Raw genomic sequence first — 20,877 nt, 5'->3', positions numbered from 1 at the left:
TTAGGGCCAGAAGGTGAATGACAAAGGCTAGGGTCATTTTGTCCCTTTATGGGCACATTCCCCATGATCTAAGGACCTTCTGTGAGACCCCAACTCTGAACAGTCTCACCACTAGCATCCAGCTGAGCACCAGTTCTTTACCGTGTGGGCCTTCAGGAGACCCTTTAGAACCAAAGGGTAGCAGACCCTCTGTTGATAAAAACAGTCTCTATTTTCTTTCTTCCAGGTTTTTCCTGTCAATCTTAGGAGGAGGTCATTTTGGAAGAGGTACTGTAGTGGATTTGGAATTGCCTGAAAGAGGTGTGAATCTATGAGCTAAGTCTTTGGGAAAGGGTGGGAATTCTGTTTCTGTTCAACAACTGGAAGAAACTGTCATCACTTTCAGTCAAATCAGATCCTACTCTGCTGGTCCAGAGCACCTGTCTTCCTTTTCTTGCTGTTTAAGAATCTCACGCCAGCTAACTTATTTTGGCTTTCTACTGCAAGGCACTTCATAGAAGGCATTTCATGTGTTCCTTTCTCTGTCTTGAAAGGCAGCAATTTAGCAAATGAACAAAAAGAAGTTCAGGGACTACAGTGATAAACCAGCAGAACCAGAATGTAAACTGGTTTTCCTGGTTCCAAAGCTGCATTTATGGCTCAAGAGTTTTTTCTGCTTGTTTGTTTGTGTTATGGAAATAATATAAAATGACTCAGCCCCAGGCAGAAGGTGGGAAGTCCCTAACAGCTCTTAAACCCCTTCTCACCTCCTACAGTTTGCATCTGAAATATACCCTGCCCGTCATCCAGCCAGTCGTGGTGCAGCCTGTCCCCTTTGTGTACACCAGCCACCTCCAGCAGATGCTCAAGGTCTCCTTGTCAGAGGAGATGGAAAATTCAAGCAGTAGCATGCAAGTACCTGTAATTGAATCATATGAGAAGCCCATATTACAGAAAAAATTAAAATAGAACCTGGGACTAAACCACAGAGGACAGATTACTATCCTGAAGAAATGACACCCCCTTTAATGAACTCAGTGTCCTGCCCCCCACAGGAACTATTGCAAGAGAATCACCCTTCAGTCTTAGTGCAGCCCGGGAAGAGACTTTTACCTGTGGAATCCCCAAATACACAGAGGAAGCGGAAGATACACAGATGCGACTATGGTGGATGGAACAAAGTATACACTAAAAACTGCCACCTGAGAGCACTCACAAGAACACATATAGGAGAAAAACCCTACAAATGTATGTGGGAAGGATGCACATGGAAGTTTGCCCGGTCTGATGAACTCACAAGACATTTTCGAAAACACACTGGGAATCAAAACTTTCCAGTGTCCAAACTATGACCGCAGCTTCTCCCGTTCTGACCATCTTGCCCTACATAGGAAACACCACATGCTATTCTGAAAGCCTCGGTCTCACACCCAGCGTGACTCCCCAGTCTCCTGGCCCTCTCTGTCCTCCCTCCCAGTATCTAACTCATCTTTTATAAGTATGTTTTAATTTTGGTTCAGCTGGTCTGAATCTCTGAATTTATATCATTCAAAACTTCCATATGGTCAGTAGTTGATACTCTCTAATCCTCCCTCTCCTTATCACAGGTCAGACCTAAAGAATGTGAACACTTTTTTCTTCCCCAGGGATGCTAAGCAAACCCTTCTTACACATGCATATAATGTAATGAGAGCAAGGGAACATGTAAACTAACATAACCAATTGTCCGTTTCTGCATGAATTCCTCAAAGAATGTCAAAGTAAATGTATTAGAAATTAAAAAAAAAAAAAAAAGGCTCAGGTGCGAAATGTTCTCAGGGGGCCCTATTGGGAGGTTGTGAAACATTTGAATTTGGCCCAGAGATAGAACTTTATTTAAGTCTTTGGGGTGTGTCCTTGAGGATTGCGGGGTCCCAGCCCTTGTCACTCTCTTGGCTTCTTGGCATGTAATATAAGTGGTTTTGCCCTGTCCTGTGCCCCTGCTACCATGGGCTGTGCTGCCAAAGCGATGGAACCAATCACAAATCATCTACTGCTACCAAAACTATGAGCCAAAACGCCTTTGCTCTTCATAAGCCAATCATCTCAGGATTTAATATCTTGATAGAAGGCCCCCTAACATTCCCTGCAGTGATCAAGGTAGTTCCTCTAGGGCTCTTGGCTGTGATTGCTCTAGGCCCTGTCAGGAGGAAGCAGCGCAGAACAAGGTGGTGTGCCTCTTGCTCAGCCCCAGATGAGATCCTTACTGGGTCCTGGGTCTTTTCTCTAGCCCTTGGTTTTGGATCTCTGCAGGGAAATGAAAAGCAAATGAGTAGCGATACAGCCAGGGACTGTGAGCTCTCAGCTAGGTTTCTGAGTGTATACCAAGTCTGCTTTTCATTCTACCTGCATGCTAGCACATTCTCCTCCAGCCGCTCAAGAGTTGGATATCTTGAGACTGAAGTTTTCATTTCCTCTTGATTGGGCTCTACAGCAGCTTGAAAAGCCTCTGACTGAAAGTGAGAATCATGTCACACCTTAATAGCCTCATTTCTCAAGCAACGTGGGCTTTTTTCAACTGGCCGAGCCTTGGTGGGATGTCAGAGTTGCTCGCTTTGTTTGTCTGGTGCACATTTCTATTCAGGGAGCCATCTCTGCCAAGCCTTTCACTGAGTGCACAGTCATCCAAAGGGAAAGAGAGACATGCTCGACATGAATGTTAGTGGCAGCTGGAATTTGTCACAAGCAAGATGAAAAAGCACAACCAGGTGAAGGAAGGCAATGGGAAAGAAGCAGCAGTGAGGCATGTGGGGGCACCAGGCTGGATGGGAATGGCCATGTTTCAGGTTTGGTTCTTAGTGCGCTAGAGAAAAGCAATGTACACAAACATGATCTTTCTCTAGAGAAAATGTCCCTAATTGCTCATTGTGCCAAAGGATGCTTGATTCTGGAGGGGCTCCATCATATGTCCTTGTGCATTAGAATACCTCTGCCTTGTCTGCTATGGGGGTTTCCTCAGGATACTCTGGGGACAGCAGCGTCCTTCGTGACAGAGAAAAGACTACCCTGGATGTACTCACACACTTCTGTTCCTTCCAGAGGGCACCCAGTCAGGTACAGACTCATGACCAAGGCACAGTGTCTGTGGCTCTGTGTGTTTAGCATACTTTAATGAGCTTTTAAAGTGTTTTGCTATTCACTAATATGGTCAAATTAATTTTAAGTGGGCCCAAGCAGGTTTCATACATATTTTTAATCTGTCTTCCCAGCTTGCTGTGCCTTACCTAAGACAGAAAGTTGAGATTATGGAAGACACACTTCACTCTTTCTTATGTATGTTCTCTTTCTCCCAAAGCCAAAAAGATTTCTTGCTATACAGAGGCGCATTTGTGACCTAATTCTGAAAGGATGTGTCCTGTGTTGTTTAATTAAATAGTATAGGATTCAGACTGCAATCTTCTGCACTGTGGGATGTGCTATAGAGAAATGAATCAGGGATCCACCTTTTGTCTTTCCATGCTCTGCTTTCAAATAAACAACTCAAAACTAAGGACAGAAGAATCACTTCCCTGGAGACAGCTGGGTCCCGCACCCCTGGCTCTAAGCGGCCTCATCTCCAGGGCACTATTTATCCTAAAACACCTTGCTTTTCCTCCATAGCTAATTAGGGGACTTTTCTCACAGAATAGCATCTTTACTGGAGTGTGGTGTTAAGAGCTTCTTTGGGCTTTAGAGTGGGACCTGGTTTCATTTCCATCTCCACTCACCTTGAGCAAGACATTTAAACATTCTGGAAAGCCTCTGTTTCCTCCTGGGTGAATTAAACATCAGTGAAATACCTACCTGCAGGATATATTGGATTCACATTAATATATGTAAATCATCAAGAGCCCTTGCAGTGTCATTTCATCAGAGAAAGACTCCTGGACCAAACACGAAGCTCACTTCCCTTCTTCCACCCTCCCGAATATGCCAAATAGGGTTAGTTATCTAACAGCTAATACTTGGTTTTGGGTTTTGTTTTTTTGATTTTTTTTTCTTTTTTTTTTTGGTACTAGGAATCGAACTCATTACCTCGGGCTTGCCAGGCAAGCACTTATGCAGCTGAACTATACCCCCAGCCCCTACAGCCAGTACTTGGGCACTGAATGTGCACTAAGCATTGCTTGAAACACTTTATTAGTTGCAACATCCTTACAACTGTTAACGTCCCACACTGAATAGCAATAATGCAAGGCACAGAGTGGCTAAGTGACTTGCCCGTGGCTAGCAGCCTCCCTGGAACTATCTAGCACATCTGGTTTGAAAGCTATTGTCTTAGCCACTCACTGTTATGCTGCCTTAGCCCTGCCTGTCTCCTCTGTGGCCTCTCTGGTGTCCTATATACCTGGAAAGTAAGAGATGTTGTTATGGTTTATATCTAGATGTTCCCCTATAGCCTCATGCGCTCATAGGTGGGGCTCTCAGGAGTGACTAGATCATGGTTGTTTGGTACTGGGCTAGTCCACTGACTGGTTTAATATAGTTCTGGGTGTGGGTGATGGATGACTGAAGAGGAAAGACCCACCATAAGTCAGGTGGCACTAAACAATAGGAATGTAGCCTGCATGAAAAAAAAAAAAAAAAAAGGGAAAAGAAGGAAGTCACTTTGCTTCCTGCCCACTCTGCCATGAGCTGTTTCTTCTCTGTCAAGCCACCCTGCCTTGGAGCCAGCCGACTATGGATTGAAATCTCTTCTAATTGTGAGTTAAATAAACATTTCCTCCTTTAACTTATTGTTGTCAGGTATTTTGTTCCAGAAACAAAGAAGTAACTAAGATTTGTTACTCTTGCTCATTCTGAGCCTGCAGTGCAATCCTGTTTATTGAACAAGTAGCTATTATTTTTAAATTATCATTTTAACCTGTACTATTTCCCATGGGCAAAGGATTGTACAAACTCATGACCTACTAAATCACTCCTTTTAATTTGCTTTAAAGGCATCCTTTCAAGGTTATCTATGGGGTCTAGCATTCTTTCAGAATTCATGAACAAGCTGAATTCCCTGTGCTCCTCGGGCAAAGTGGGCTCTGTCCTCTGCCTGCTCAGCTTCTACACTCTGTTCTGGAGGTGGAAACAGACCACAGTCAGCACCGTAGTCTTCCTGAGGAGTTCAGAGCCTTCTCCCCAAACCTGCCTCAGCTCCAGGTGTTTTGCTAATGGGTGTTTCTGTGCCAGCCAGGGGAAGCTGCATGCTGAACATGAGTGCAGATAAATATCCTCTGGATTCTCTTACAAACAGGGATCACTGGCCATTGGCAGTAGCATCTTGCACCGGCCTGGCCATCTTTATGTATGTGGTCTTCAAGTATGTGGTCTTCCTAAGAGCCCATTCTTGTTCCTCAGGCTCAGCTCCCTGAAGGCCTTCTGGATACTATACTTCATGGTTTGGATCCTCAGTGTCCCCTAAAGGCCCACGTTGGTCACTAGCCTGTGCCACTCTTGCAAGGTGGTGGAACCTTAGGAAGTAAGGCCTACTGAGAGAGGGTTAGGTATTAGGTGTACGTTCTAGAAGGGGATACTGGGACCCAGCCTCTCCTCTTCTTCTCAGTCTGTCCCCTACTCACCATACGCTCCTGCCATGATGTTCCGTGCTGCCAACAACAGGACCCAGTGATCACAGACTGAAACTTCTGCAACCCTAACCCTAATACTGTAAACCTTTCCTTTATGGAAACGATTTTCTCAAGGTTTTTTTTTTTTCACAGTGATGGAAAGCTGACTGACACACACTCTTCAGAGGAGGTGGCCTCTTTCTAGTCCCTCTCTACCCCACACCTTTCTTAACTCTGCCCCAATGTGCTAAACACCTGGAATGTGTCTTATTTCTTTTTGTATTGTGTTTCTTTCCCAACCTCAAGTCTGTCTTGTACCCTGCCGTGACCCTTGTGCTCATAGCAGTTCTAGTATGCAGTGGACACACCATACATAGAGAGGGAGTGATGAGGAGTGAGACACATGCTGGGTCTTTCCTAGGAGGGGCTCCTTCAGCTCAGGGCTATGGTGATTTATTTCTGTATGCCTTGCACCTGCCATGCCTTAAGTGTAAGAGTGCTTACAGAAGAGCAGGAAGATGTAACTGGGCTTTGAGTTTGGGATGGTAGGATGAGAGGAAGACCTTGGTAATCTTGCTAAGCAATGGATGTCCCTGTTCCTGGAAAGGAGTGAATGACCAGAGCAAGAACTAAGGATCAAAGAGGTCCTCTGGTTTCCAGGCAAGGATGTAACTAGAAGGGAGTCAGAGAGAGGCCCCAGAAACACCACTGTAGAGTCTCCTGAAGCTTCTGTGAGAAACGCTGACTCAGATGCCCCAAACAAAGGACCCTGGGGCTAAGGTCTGAGAATCTGCCTTTGCAACAAATCCTGGAGATTCTGAACACTTTGCTGCTAGGGAATAGGGGTTAGCAATCTTGAGAGCCAAAGGAAAAGGAAACACGAACCATACAGATGAAATGACTCCTATGCTGAGTGCAAGGATGAACAAAGGAAAAGACAAGAGACAAGACTGAGCCCTGGGAGTCCTGGGAGCTGCCCTGAGCAGAGACTAAAGCCAGATGAGGTCATCCCCTCTCTCGGACCAGACTTGAGAGGCTGAGAAGGGTGAATTTGCAGCCTGAGACAAGGAAGCTCAGGTCTATTTGGGACCCAAAAAAGTGAGAAGGAAGAAAACCTGAATCTGTAAATAGAAATAAGAATTTTAAGTGAAAGATATTCAAGGGCAAAAAGAGATAATTTGATAAAATGGAATGCAGTACTGGCATGCCCTACAACAGGCACCAGACTTGAAAACAGCATATACACAAAGTGAGAGGAACCAATTATAAAAGACAAAATGATGTATAATCCCACTTGTATGAAATTTCTAAACAGGCAAATTCATAGAAACAGAGGGCAGATTAGCAGTGGCCTAGGGCTAGGGTAATGGAAAGATTAGGAGAGGACAGTGGAGGGGTGGAAGGTTTCATTTTGGAATAACGAAAATGCCCTGACATCGATTGTAGTGATACATACAAACTCTGTGACTATTCAAAAAGTTAAGTATTTGTTAATAAAAATAGTTTAATTTCATTGCATTTAACTTATGCAATTCATTAAATGGGTGAATTGAATGGTATGTGAATTATATTTCATTAAACATTCTAAGAAAAAGAGAAAGCCTCTGGGAGCTATAATTTAATCCTCATAACTGGGCCAAGCAGAGTAACGTGAGTTGTGTGTTTGGAGCGATCTCTATTGTCACTGCCTTCCTTGTATGCTAATTCGCTGAGTTGACCTGAAGGATGCTGGGAGCTTCATGCTCTGCTGGCCCTTGTGGGAAGAGGAGCCAGCAAAAAAGTGAGGGGAATGAGACTGTGGACTTGAAGCCCACTTGTGCAAAAGAAGTACTCTGCTGTTGTTCTCTGCAGTGACACTAAACATCTCCTGATCTGGGTGGTTCCCACCTCCTCCAAGGTAGGACTTCCATTTGAAGGTTGTCCTCTGCCACATTTGGCCAATCACAGTGAAACAAGTCTGTCCACATGTGGAGAAGTCATGACCTCATACAAGACAGGGAGAACACTTCACTCTACCTTCAAAGCCTATATCTGGACTACAGTCTCCTTTCTGTCCTTAGCTGTACAACTTTTGGCAGATGGCTGACCTTCTTTCCAAAACTGTTTCCTATCTATAAAATGACATAGAAAGTGAAGATTATTATGCCAGTGGATTTTTTGATCTGTACAGAAATTCTAATACTCTCTTTAACAAAATTTTTGCATTTAGAAATTTTTTAAATTTAAAGATGTCCAAAAATTTAGAAATTTTTGCAAAACTTCCATGAAAATTAATGAGACATAATCCAAGTCTGAGCCTGACAGGCATATTGTAGGTGTTTTAGAATACCTGCTCTATTTGCTACTGTTTCCTGATTGGAAAATTATTCTCTTATGCATAATTTTTAAAGTTGGGCCAATTAATCTCAGCTTTGTTACCAGTGAAACAGAGAGAATTTCCCTCCTCTGACTGTTGCAATGGTTCTATGACTTACTATGCATGAAGCACTCAGAACAGTGAAGTCAGCACATGGGGCAGGCACTGTAAAAGTTATGGTATAGTAATAGTAATACTAATACCATCAATAGTGTTTACTACCACATTCATTCACCAAGCAATTAACCACCGAACATGTACCGCATTCTATGCTAACACTTGTGGCACTACAAATAGTAAGAATGTGGTTGGGTAATGAAGTTCCATCTCCCCACCTACCTCGCCATGGCTAGTGCCACTTTCTCATTTTGACAGACAAATGGGATGGGCCCATGTAGAATCTTTGCAAATTCATTTGGGGGAAAACATATGTTATTTCAGAATTTACAGAACTGAGTTGACCTGGGATCACACTTCCATTTGGATCTATGATCATTTGTACAAGAGAAAAGAACTACTGTCTTCATGTTTGGGGTACATTTTATAACTCAAGAAATGTAAGGGTTAATAGAGTTGAGCAGGAGTTTAGGGGGTACAGTGTGACAATTTGACGTATGTGTACAATATAGAATGATTAAATCAGGGTTATAAATATCTTAATCTCCTTAAATGTTTATTAGTTTTTCTAGTTCTTTGTAAAACACATAATGAAGTAATCAAATGCACAGTTATTGTCCCATGCTGCAGATCACAGGGGCGGATTCTTCCCAGCCAGCTGGATTTTGGTACCTGTCATCTAGTCCTCCCCACTCTTCCCACTCTGTAGTGACCACTGTTCTGCCCTTTCCTTCTAGGAGATGGGCTTACTTAGCTTCTATGCATCTGTTCAAGAAGATGGTCTTCCAGTGCCCAGCTTATTTCTTTTCCTCCCCTGGGAAGTCCTTTGATACTCTCCTGGTCTGAGCTCCTCTTGGTGTCTCTGACCAGGCTCCAAGTTTTTTATAAGTCTCCTGCCCAGTGTGTACCAGCACTCCCTGCCCCAGGCTCCACATGACCCACTTGATGACAGGGAAGTGACCAGCTCCTTAGCTGAGATACTTTTCAAACCAGTGCATCCCACCACTTACCCCTATTTCTGCAGCCCCCCCAGTTCTGCCCACTTTGAGGGTCAAATTTCAGCTAAGCCATTTTTCCAAGTCCAAAATGTGTGGCATCTCTAAGGGATTGCTCTTCCTTCTAAGGCTTCTTCTGTTCAGGGTAGTACCTGGCAGGACTTCTAATCACAGGCAATTGATATTCTACTGAGTATCTTTCGAAAATAATGTGCAAACAAGAGGCCGTAGGCTATAAAATCTCTGTCTCTTCCTTACTCCCTCTTCTCCTTCTCTCTTTCTCAAGGCTTACAGCTTAATAAAAATATAACCTGAGCCAGAGCAGCAAACCTTAGCACTGTGCCCAACAATATTATCCTTTTAAGAGTTTTATTAATCGGTTTAAGGTTGTGTCGAATTTGGCTAAGAGGTGCAAGGTTCCTTCCCTGCTGACAAGATTGTCCTTGCATTTCAGGAGTTGGCACGGCTGGCTCAATTAACAGAATGGCTGGGGAAACAGGGTCAGCTTTAGAAAGGCTGCATGTGTGATGAGCAGGGCAGAGATTTGGCTGGTGCATGCAGCGAGCACATGAGCACACGTGAGCGCACACCAGTGAAGGCAGGGGCCCTAAGGCACCCTCCCTGAGAAAGCAGCTTCAAGGAGAATGAAGGATCTCCTGATTTGTTTCTCTTCTTGCTGTTAAAGAATTTGTAATAATGTTCTGCAAGGTGCAAGGAAAACCGACTAGCTTGCAAGGAGAGGTAAACGCAGCTGTCAATTTAGCAGCATCATTTGAACTCAATCAGTGTAGCGCTGGAGGAGTCCCCTAAATGTTTAATTTCTTCGAGCACCATAAGCACAGTGATAGGTCTTATCAGGATTGTATTGACTGCACAAAATGATACACGGTGTGGAGCAGTTTCCTTGAAGGGAGAGACATTAAAAGCACACACCAGGAACCCATTTAACAGGTTTCTAATAATATCATCTCATACTGACACCACATTTCCATTCCCATCCACTTCAGTCCTGATGTACACACAGATTACTCACCCTTCCTTAAAGTGCCGCGCTGTCTGGCTCGGGGCTGAGGAGACAGCAAAGGGGAGACATCCCGATTTTGCAGATTGGTCAGTGCAAAAATCAAGAGCTTCTTTTGGGAATATTGATTAATAGACTGATCATTAAATTATAAGTGTATTTTATCAAGGTCAATGTGATGCTAGAGAATTTCCTCAGCATACACTGGCCCCAGGTTTTCAGGAAGTCATACTGCAGAATTCCCACAGATTTACTGATTTCTCAGGAACTTTTCTGGCACGTATTCAAAATGAATCAAACTTGGGATTAATTTTGCTCTAAAAATCTGAAACATAGAAGCACTTAGTCATTGACTGATCCAGTATTTACTAAGTACTAAGAGCCAGGCACAGCTATTAAGGTAGTCCTAAACCAGAAGGGGAAGAAGCTATAAAAACAAAAATGTCCAACCCAACATGGAGCATGCTAGAGAGGAGATTCATGCAGGGACAGTGGTGGCACAAAGGAAAAAATTATCCCTTCACCTGATGAGAAGATGGGAAGCATATGTGGAAATTTCCCCAAGGAGAAACTCGACCTGCACCAAAAATAGTGGTTGGATCTTTCCAGACAGAGAGTGGAGTTAATGCAGTTCTAACAGAGAAAACACAGGTAAAGGCAAAAAAGAACAAGATATGAGGTGTCCAGGAAAATGTTGATGTCACTGAGCCTGGAGATAGACACTGGAAGAGATGACATGAGCCATCCTGTAGGAACAGTGCTGTCCCAATCACCATGGGGCAACAGGAAGTCCCCCTTGGTCATGCAGAATGGTTGTCACCTCACAGGCTGGCCATCACATGAGGTAGGTGACCACAATGTGTGAAGCGTACAAGGTGGTGTGTGTCCTCCAATGCCAGACACTGTGATGAATGGGTGACGGGTATCAGACATCCAGCTGAGGAAATGGTGCTGTGGCCTGAAGGAAGTCAAGCATGTTGGAAGAAAACATGTGTGCATCAATTTGTGTATGTGTGTGTGTGTTTAAATTTACCAAACTGTATACATTAATTATGTGCAGATCTCTTGTATGTCAGTGATATTTCATGAAGCTACAATAGCAATAATACCAAGAGGAGACCCAAGAGATTCTCCCCTTTCTCTGTGCCTCCCCACATACCCCATGTGAGGACACAGTGAGCCCATGGTCTGCCGGGAGATGGCAACAGAGCCCACACCAGCACCCAAGCCGGCTGGCATGCAGACTTCCAACCTTGAGAATTGGGGGAAAGGGATGTCTGTGCTAACCGATAACTAACTAAATAAATAACTAAGATAAGGGTGACCTAGGGAGCAGCAAGCTGCACCAGGAAGGAAGAAATGGAGAGCAGTGAGGCTCCTCCTCAGTCCGATGCAGCTGACACTGAGTTCCTCATGCAAGAAACACTTGCCGAAGAGCGGGACCTGAACGGTGAACTACGGAGTCCTCTTCCAAAGCATCTCTCCTGCTGATGGTGCTGACGCACAACTATGGAAACAGGCTAGTTTCACTTTCTAGGTACCTGAGGTTGTCGGGCCATGGAAAGCTGGGGAGCAGGGACGTCTGTGTTCTCACCTGTGCCCATGAAGGCTGTTTTAGGAAGCGGGGAAGAAGGGCTGGGAGTTTGCTTTAGGGTCCAGTAACTTGCCGAGCCAGGTAACTCATTAAGACTCATGGGCAGAACCGTGGGAGAAACACAAACTGCCACCGCCGCGCATTATTTTTATTCCCTTGGAAAACACAGGCCACTGTTTTAGGAGACATAGCTGACTTGATATAGTAAATGAGTATGATGCTTTTAATAGAGAAGGTAACCAGTTATTTGAAATCAACCCAAAGGTACTGCATTAAATCTTGTTTCTTAAAAATGGGCATTTGGCTTCTATGCTGAGCCACACCAGGGTCCTGAGCTGGAGAGAAGGCTGCTGTAAAAGGGTAATCTGTGGACTCCGCAGCAGAGGGCGAAAAATCATTCAGCTGGGGTCTTGCCCTGGCCCACCAGGCTGATGCGCAGGACCTCCGGGGGCCCGCAGGGAGGGGACTGTGAAGAATGAGGAGCTGGGAGGGGCAGAAAACTGATGCTCAGGGAAGCAGTAAAATAGGAAAATTTTTCTTGCAACCTTTCCCAGAGAGGGGCTGCTGGAACTTCCATTTAAATAAATACTGTCCTTGACAAATGGCAATTTTCCCCCACTACCCAGTAAATTACTAGAGGTTTAATATATTTTTTCCTTCAGAAAAGAAATAATCATTAGCCTTGGAAGCAAAATTGGAGTTAAGGCGGCAGTGATATAATAATAATAATTTGCACTCTCTCCGATTCTTTCAAGCAAAGGTCTCCGAAGCTTTGCCAAACATTAATTAATTAAGCCTCGCAGGTCCCCCCAGGAGGCAGGTAGCTATTATCTCAGCCTTCCAGATGTGGAAACTGAGTCTCCTAGAGGTGAAAGTCATTTGCCCAAGGTCACTGTGGGAATGAGAAGCGAGACAGGGATGGAAATTACTGAACCTGCTCCCAGGGCCAGACTATGCAGCTGGCTGCAGCTTCTCCCCTGGGGGCTGGGGGCTGGGGTGGTGGGGGCGGAGCTGGGGTGCCTCATGCATATGCAGGGCTCGAGAATGAGCACCCTGAATGGCAGGGAGGGGCTGTCTCATTTCATTTGCAAGGTGAAGGCTGCCTGGGACTCAGCAGAGCTCTACTCAACTCTGGAAATGAACAGGGAGTGGCTAGGGAAGACAGGATTCCAAAATGTTCTGGAGGGAAAGCACCATGTTCTACTTTTCTTGGGATTATTTATATCCTTATGTTAGGTTTCTGCACAGACTAAAATGAAGACCTGCAAAGCAACGGGGTGAAGATAAATTTTGGACAGGGAAAGAAGGCATTTAGAGGGGTCCCCAGTGTACCTGCTGAAACTGCTGGTTTCATCCACCAGGGTTCTCCCCTTTCCCTGGGCTCTGCTGGCCTCCTCGATGGTGGCAGAAAGCAGTTTGCAGGGTGTGTGGGGTAAGCTGCTCCGTTCCTCGCCTGGTTTAGCAGCTGACAAATACCACGGGGTGCACACCCTGCTCTCCCCTACCCGCCCATCGGGGTGCTGCTGACACATATTTTGATATTTCCTCATGAGATTATACTTCACATAATGAATTTGATTCTCCATTCGTTCTCTTCCCCTCATAACTCTGAGGCTTCTGCGGGTTTATCTGCCACAAGATGGATCGCCCAGAGACTCCTGGTGCATCTTTCTTTACACTGCACCTCCCCCGCTGCAGAAGAGAAATAGACTTTACCCTCATCCATCATTCGTCAGCGTGACAGGGCTGTCGCTCCCCAGACCTGACCCACTGCATCTCCCCTCCCTCTGTCTGCTCCAGGCGCGGCCCACTTCCTGGAGATCACTGGGGACCCTTAGAGAAGCTTTCAAATAGTAGTTGAACCAGAGCTCAAAAATAAAGTGAAATAAATAAAAATTTAAAAATAATGAAAAGAGAAAAATGAATTTTAAAAGTAACATAAGAGAGTCATTTCAGATTTCTTGACTCCAAGGACTCTTCTGTTTAAATAGGATATAGTGAAATTTAATAAATCCAGTCTTTTTCCTGACGCGTTATTGATCTCCCAACTTCCCTAGAGGGCAAAGGGTAAATCCTATTTGCTTGATTTCACAGGTTGGGAAAAGGAAAGGGAAGTGAAGACAGAAGGTTATAACGGGAGGCCGAAGGAATTAGGCTGCCCAGAGCCAGGAGAGAGGTAGTGAAGGACAAGGCGCTGCTGTCCCCTGTGTGGCTAGAACAATGAATGTAAGTGGGATACTGACAAATTGTCCCATCACTCCACTGCCTGTCTCTCCCCCAGTGGGGACCAGCTGCATAAAAATAGATTCCAATTTTAACACAGGAAAAATCCACTTGTAATGCTGAAGTGAAAGCTCACAGGAAAAACAGCGGAAACCTGGGTTTCAGGCCAACCTGGGTTGAAACAATTGACCTAAACTTGGATGTGTCTTTAGCTTTTGATCTCTAAAATAGGGAGTCCATCCAGAAGACTGCTAAAATCTATCCTAAAACTAAGGCTCTTTGATTATTATTATTCATAAGACTTGGGATATTAAAAGTTTTTAAGGAAGATTGAGAAAGGTTATCATACTGAACATTTTAAAAAACAAAAGAAGCATCCATCAAGGGGAGATTTTGATGCGGAACTCTTTACAAGCCCTAGCATACTCAGGATGCTGGTTTGACTAGTGGCTATTCACATGACATGGACAGTGTTGGGTCTTTTGTCACCAGAACAAGGCAGGAGAAGGGTCTCCAAGAACCATTTCACCAAATCTGAGGCTGACCAATGGGGAGAGCCATCCACCCTCATCAACACTACTGAATCAAGCCGTGAATGCTGAGGGGCTGCTGCCAAGTGTGACATGGCTTCCCAGCCAGGCTGCCATGGAGCCATTCCCTGTAACAGGTGGAGTTGTGGGCAATCCAGGGTGTGCGATTAAGGGAGTGATCACAGCATTTGTGCCTGGCTTGTTCCACCATGAGTCCCTCAAAGGCCCATCCTCTGGCTGTCACTTTCTTCATCATGGATGACACAAGCAGGAGGAACTTTGCTTCCAAATGTTATTGGAAGATTTAATTAAGCGCCATTTGAAATGTTTGAATGGAAATTGCCACATTAGTCATGATTATTACCCATTTTCTTTAAACATAGGGCCAACTGCTAAGCTGTTAGGCACAAGCATGGAAATTGCAAAAATATTCAAATATCCATTATCTGGGACTCTGTTTGCCAAGCATCCTATCTAATCAGGGGAAGCCTGCTGGAACAGATGGGCCTTAGTTGAGGCCCTTCTAAGCCAGGCAACTTGGACATGTTGGGGCTGAGTAAATCCAAGTGCCAAATGTTATCGCCACTGCAAAAAACTCATTTCTACCTGGTAAAAGCTCATTCTCCTCAAAGATCCTGTCATCCCACCTACAGCTCATCTCTGGCTTCTGGGACACAGGTATAGGAGAGTGAACTTTGTCTTTGTTTAGGACACAGGTTCTAAGCGTCATTGTGGACAGTCAGGAATCTTACTAGGCTCTTTCCAAGGGACAGGAACTGTTCACAGATGGACAAGGAAAGATGGAACCCACCTTCAGGAGGGGGTTGTTCAAAGCCGTTAATGCAGGTGCTTTGATGTACGGAAAGCGCCTTCATTTCAACTTCATATTTATGAGTAGTTTACAGGAAGATTTGGAGCCAAAGGAAACAAATTTGGTAAACACAGTAAGTAACAGATTCAACAAATACAGCTAAGGATAAAGGACTAATTTACATTTAATGAGACAGCGATTGTTTATTAAATAAGAAATGGTTGTGCTTATGAAGATGGCCTTAAAGGTTTTTCAGGAAGAATACATTAAGCTTTGAATATAGCTTTTTCATATTCAAAAGATGTGACAGGAGGAGCGGGGGAAGGGAGAAGCCCGCAGAATGAATAAAGAATGTAGGAAGCTGATAACTTCTCCCGGAATTTAGGGCACTGGACAAAAATGTAATGGAAAATAAATTCCACAAAAGGTTCCTTCCATGGGTGTTATACCACAGGCTGACCCTGCAGTATTGATTTTTTAAAAAAATAGTATATGATTACGAGAGAATTGATGGCATGTTGGAACATATATTCTGGCCTTGACCTCGTAGGAAGGATTTTTGAATCAAAATTTCTTCCACTGTGTTTACAACTATGCAGCTACAGCTGTCTCTGTAATTTCTAAGTGAGGAAAAGCTGTTTTCCATGTAGAAAGCTGAAAAACTCTCTAGTCTCCCATGAAAAGTAAGAGCAAAAATAGTGTGAGAATGTGAGGTCCCTTTTGTCTCCCAGTTGCGATGACCAGAATCACAGAGTTGCCACGAAATGCAGAAATCGTGCTTTTATACCAGCCCTTTTTCATTCTGTCATGAGACAGTCTCAGTAAGTTGCTAACTTGCCTAGGGTGGGCTCAAATTTCTGAGCCTCCTGCCTCAGCCTCCCAGAGTTTTTGGATTACAGGTGTGCCCCTCGATTCCTGGTTCACTGCACTTCCTGAATACTACCATATCCAGAGTTAGAAAGGCTCAGCTTGAATCCTGGACTGTCATTAGCTGAATGTGGCAGAAAATGCTGGTTCTCATCAATACAACTCCCTGTTTTAATAGCTGGAGATTACATTTTTCAACCACCTTTGAGGTTACATGGACCATGCTATTCTATTCTAAATAATTGCATGAAATTTAAAGCGACATTTACACATCCAGGTCAAGTTCTGAGAAGGAATGGAAGTGTTATTCTCTTGTTTTCTTATTCTTCTCTGTTGTCTGGGCCAGGAACGTGATGGTGAGGGCTGAAGCAGCCACTTTGTAGCTGGAGTGAAACATTGTGGTGACCATTCCTAAATGCTGTCGACCTGCTGGAAAGAGAAATGCATTTCTGCCCTGTGTAAGCCCCATATCGAGATGGCCTCAGACGGCTTTATTGCAGTGTATTAGCCTGTCCCTTCAGTCCTGCAGAACTCTGTTTTAACAACCTTTGGAATTAAGACGTTATTCTGTGACTTTTGCCTCTGTTTTAAACAAAAACTGCTTAGGGATTGAGACCATATCAAATAAACTTGAGACTGTGAAGTGACTGAGTCCCTTGGATATTAAGATATGAATAGGAAAATAAAGGAAGAAAAGCAGAATCCTTAAATATATTTTTAAAAAGGCAATTTGACACTATCGGAGAAGTATCTTGAACCAACAGATCAAAACTCCAGCAAGGTTAGGATTTCCCCCAGGGGCGAGGTGGAACCCAGAGCCTGTGTGTGCTGAGCACTTGGCCACCCTGCATTGCAGCCCCACTGAGACCCAGAACACAGCTACTCAGAGACCTAAGGAGGGGAGGGAATGTTGCCCCTTCTGCTGTGCTCCGAATGAGTCTGCCTTCTTAAAGACATGCAGCTCTGTCCGGCTGCCTTGGTGGCAAGTTCCTGGCTTTTAGGACAAAGCACAACTTGCTCAGAATATTAGGACATTGCCTTCTCCATTAGCAAACAATATCCTACAATTCCTGAGGGGGTCACCTTGGAATGGTTTTAGTAATATGTTGAGCATACACACAGAAAGTGAAGGAATTCTACAAAATTTAAGAATAAAAGGGACTTGAGCTCTAGGTAAAAGAAGCTGAAACTCTGGGAACCATATACTCAGCAGGACTGCTACAGGAAACTCAAGAATGCAGAGAAGGTCTCACTGCCTATCCTTTTGTTCCAAGATGGTATGAATGGTCCCAGGCTGCAGGACATTAAGGGTATTTCCAGGTCTGCATGCCTTACACCAAGCAAGATGGGGATGTCAGATGTGCAAATGGCCCCCAAAAGAGTCAGGGACTGCAGGGCTAGTGCTGGGTAGAGCCAGGGACAGATGGACTGCCAAAGAGAGGAAGGTTACTGTGGTTTAAGACCAGCCACGGGATGCCCTTGGTATCCCTGGGAAATGGTGTCTGGGTCTTGCCTCGATGGACTCAGAGGTAGAATCTCAGCATACGAGGTTCCCTGCAAGTAGCCTTGGGGGGCCCCTGTTTATGTTAGCACTCAGCAGAGTGTTTCAGTGGAAGTCAGCAGGAAACAGGGTGTCACTAGTAGGTAGCTTTTCTCTTTGCAGTTGTCTTGCTATCCCTAGATAGCAGCAGCAGTGCCACCCTCCGCAGCTCAACTGCATGCTGTAGGAGGAGTTGTGTAGCAGCCTCTGGTGCCGGTGCCAGTCTTAAACTGGCATTTAGCATTCAGAGAGATATAGGCCTGACAGACCTCTGCTCACCTTCTACTCCTACCTCACCCCCTTCTTCCCTTCCAACAAACCCTACCATCCAAATGGTCCAAGCAGCACCTGATTGCAAAAGGCACAAATAGATGAACAACAGGATCTCCACTGTCAGGGAGACGGCAGTCAAGGTAAAGACAAATATGTTCCTGTGCATCTCGTAGTAGAGCTGATAAAGCACAATCAAGTTAATTTTAGTATAAATTTCCAGATTTCAAATAAAATAAATCTATTACAGATGCTTCTTAACTCATGCTGGGGTTACATCCTGATAAACCCAATATGAATTAAATATATTATGAAATCCAAAATTCACTATTCTACCGAGCACCATAACTTAGATTTAAACACTCTCCAGAACACACATACCAGCCTACAACTGAGCAAAATCATTTAACACAGAGATTATAGCAAAACATCGAATATCTCCTGTAATTTACTGAATACTGAAAGTGAAAAACAGTAACTGGGTACATTTTCCCTCCTACCTGAAGTTGAGTAATTGTTAAGTGGAGCCACCCTGAGTGGGACCTGTGCACTGGCTTTAGTTCAGGGAACCTACACTGCTGGAGGAAGAGGGCTTTGTGAGCATTTAAAGTACAAAAGATCCTGACACTGTAATTGAATGGGGAAGACAGGAGGCCCAGATCTGCTTCACATCTGTAATAACAGGCTCTTGTCTTCACCTCTGCTTTCCAAAGAGGTGCCAGGAATGGGAAAAGTTGAAATGCTTTCAGTAGTCAGGAGTCAATGGCAAGGTGAGGTAGCAGCCATTGTTCTCTGACTCTTGCTCTGCTTTTCTGCCTCTGAGTCCTGGTACCCAAGTGCAGCACAGCCTGCTGCTCACGGAGCATGTCCCGACCACAGAGGCATTTGCAATGACCTCAGTTACCTAAGCATTGCTCCTTCCTTCTTTCCCAAAATAAGCGACTCAGCCCAGGAGATAAGACTCATCTAAATGCTTCCTTCAAAACCATGGCATGAGCTGCTCCTGCCTGTCATGGACACGGGTTTATAAAAGTGTAAGTCACAAATCACCCGGAATCCCCTTTAGCAGTCCTACACATGAACACACAGGCATGTGGACACCAAGGTGATACGAACACTTTCCTACCCTTACCGCCCCACCCCAGAACAGAGTAACAACAACTGCTAGCATTACCACATGATCTTCTAAGATGTGGTTTCTTTTCAGTTGTCAAAACTCCCTCTATGTGATAGGTACTACTTTATGGTTTTTTTATAGAGTAGGATACTGAGGTACAGAGAATTCAAAGAATTTACCCAAGAAATCAGAACTTGTAAGTGGCAGAACCCAGCTTTAAGTCAGATACACTGACTTACCCACTATTAAATCATTTCTTACAAGAATATAATGTGAAAGTTTAAAGTTTAATACTCTCCATTAACGTACTTTCTACAGAAGTTGTTTTCCCAATTTACAGTTGCTCACAGTGCTCTGACCACTGGCTTCCTTTTGTTTGGGAAACAAGGGCAGAAGACCATGCCAACTATTTTGCCTTGAATGGCCTCATCCTTGACATGAGGAGGTAATTTAGGTTTGGATGAGAGGTTGGCATCAGAAGCATACTGGTTTCAAACCTTGCCATTTACCGTGATTTTCATCCTCATTTGCAATCTTTCATTTCTGTTTGAACTCAGCTCCAAGGTATATTCTCTAACAAGACATTTCTCACAACATAAACTGCTCACAGGACACCAAAGAAGCATTTCCTGGCATAAGTAAGAGAGAAAGTTCCCTTCAACTTCATCCCTCAAAGGACAACTCACTTCCTCTGGAGGAACCTGTACAGAATTGGAAGCCACCAGATGTCACCACAGGCGACACTTCTGCTGCAATGTAACACTTCCTTGCTCACCACGTCTAGGGTTTGCGTCTAGGGGTTCCATGTGCACTGTCACTCCGTGGCATTTTAAATTTTTCTATTAAGGCAGTTCCTTAGGGCAAGTGGCTGCCCTGAGGAAGAGATGTTATTAGAGAAAATGTGTTCTGTGTCCCATAGGGTTGTCACCCTCTTGGAGGACAATTCTGACAAAGAAAAGGGAAGGCAGGAGCATGGGCCTTTCCTGCCTGGGCAAGAGCTACAAACGTTTCTCTCTCCAGACAGCATCTGAAAATAGAAGCTGCCAATTGATCTGGGACCAATGGACAGATGTGACAAGAGAGACTAAAGAAATGTTCCCGGCCTGCCCTGTGCTTTACTCACTCCTCATCTGTCTGTAATTGTGTATGCTGCTGGCTGCAGACTTGAGGACTGTGCAGGTAATTCAGGACTATCAGTTATTCTCCTGCAGTGGAGGCCTCTCTTTTCCCTCCAACTCATCATCAAGGAAACAGCTTGGGACCACTGATGGGCTCCAAAGCGTTCACATTTAGGAGTTTCTCTCCAGGATAGAGTTAACAATAAGGACCAAATGGCTGCCCTGTCTAATGGAATTCTGCTCAGGTTATTGTGTCTTCCCCCAAACAGAATGAACCAAAATGGCACAAGGTACAAACCTATTTTGATCACGGATTGGGAACAATGTTTGCACTTATGTTATATTGATGATGTGTATAAAATTAACTGTGTTTAATACATGTTGGTGACTTTAAAAATGCATGAATTCTTTAAAAGAACCATGTTCTTTGTCTTGCTATGATGGTCACCCTGAAACACCTTAGAAAGGACACCTAGGACATAAACCCTGCCATCAACAGTTTCTCTCCCCCAGTCATGTGGAGAACCCAGAGACTGCTCTCACAGAACAAAGCAAAGCATCCTGATGTGGTCACTGAGTTTTTATGAGAAATAAATGGGGGGAGATCCAGAGAAGCTTACTAACCTTTGTTTTAACTTAATTGTTTTTGATGTATAGCAAAATGCTGTTAATAGGTAGTTTAAACCCCTTGGAATTCTTTTGCTTTTCACTTGTGCATTGTCTGAGAAAGCACAGGCTAATGAACCACCACCACCACCAACACCAA

The 20,877-nt window shown here is 44.3% G+C and overlaps 1 pseudogene; it reads left to right on the top strand.

The window, feature by feature from the left end:
- The first annotated feature begins 687 nt into the window (after window positions 1-687).
- On the top strand, window positions 688-1,392 carry LOC102009162 (annotated as a pseudogene).
- The last annotated feature ends 19,485 nt before the right edge of the window (window positions 1,393-20,877 follow it).

The sequence above is a fragment of the Chinchilla lanigera genome, unplaced genomic scaffold, assembly GCF_000276665.1.
Source record: "Chinchilla lanigera isolate Chin_1 unplaced genomic scaffold, ChiLan1.0 scaffold00011, whole genome shotgun sequence".
NCBI lineage: Eukaryota > Metazoa > Chordata > Mammalia > Rodentia > Chinchillidae > Chinchilla > Chinchilla lanigera.
Note: the sequence above shows the minus strand (reverse complement) of the source record. Positions and strands in the feature narration are given on the sequence as shown.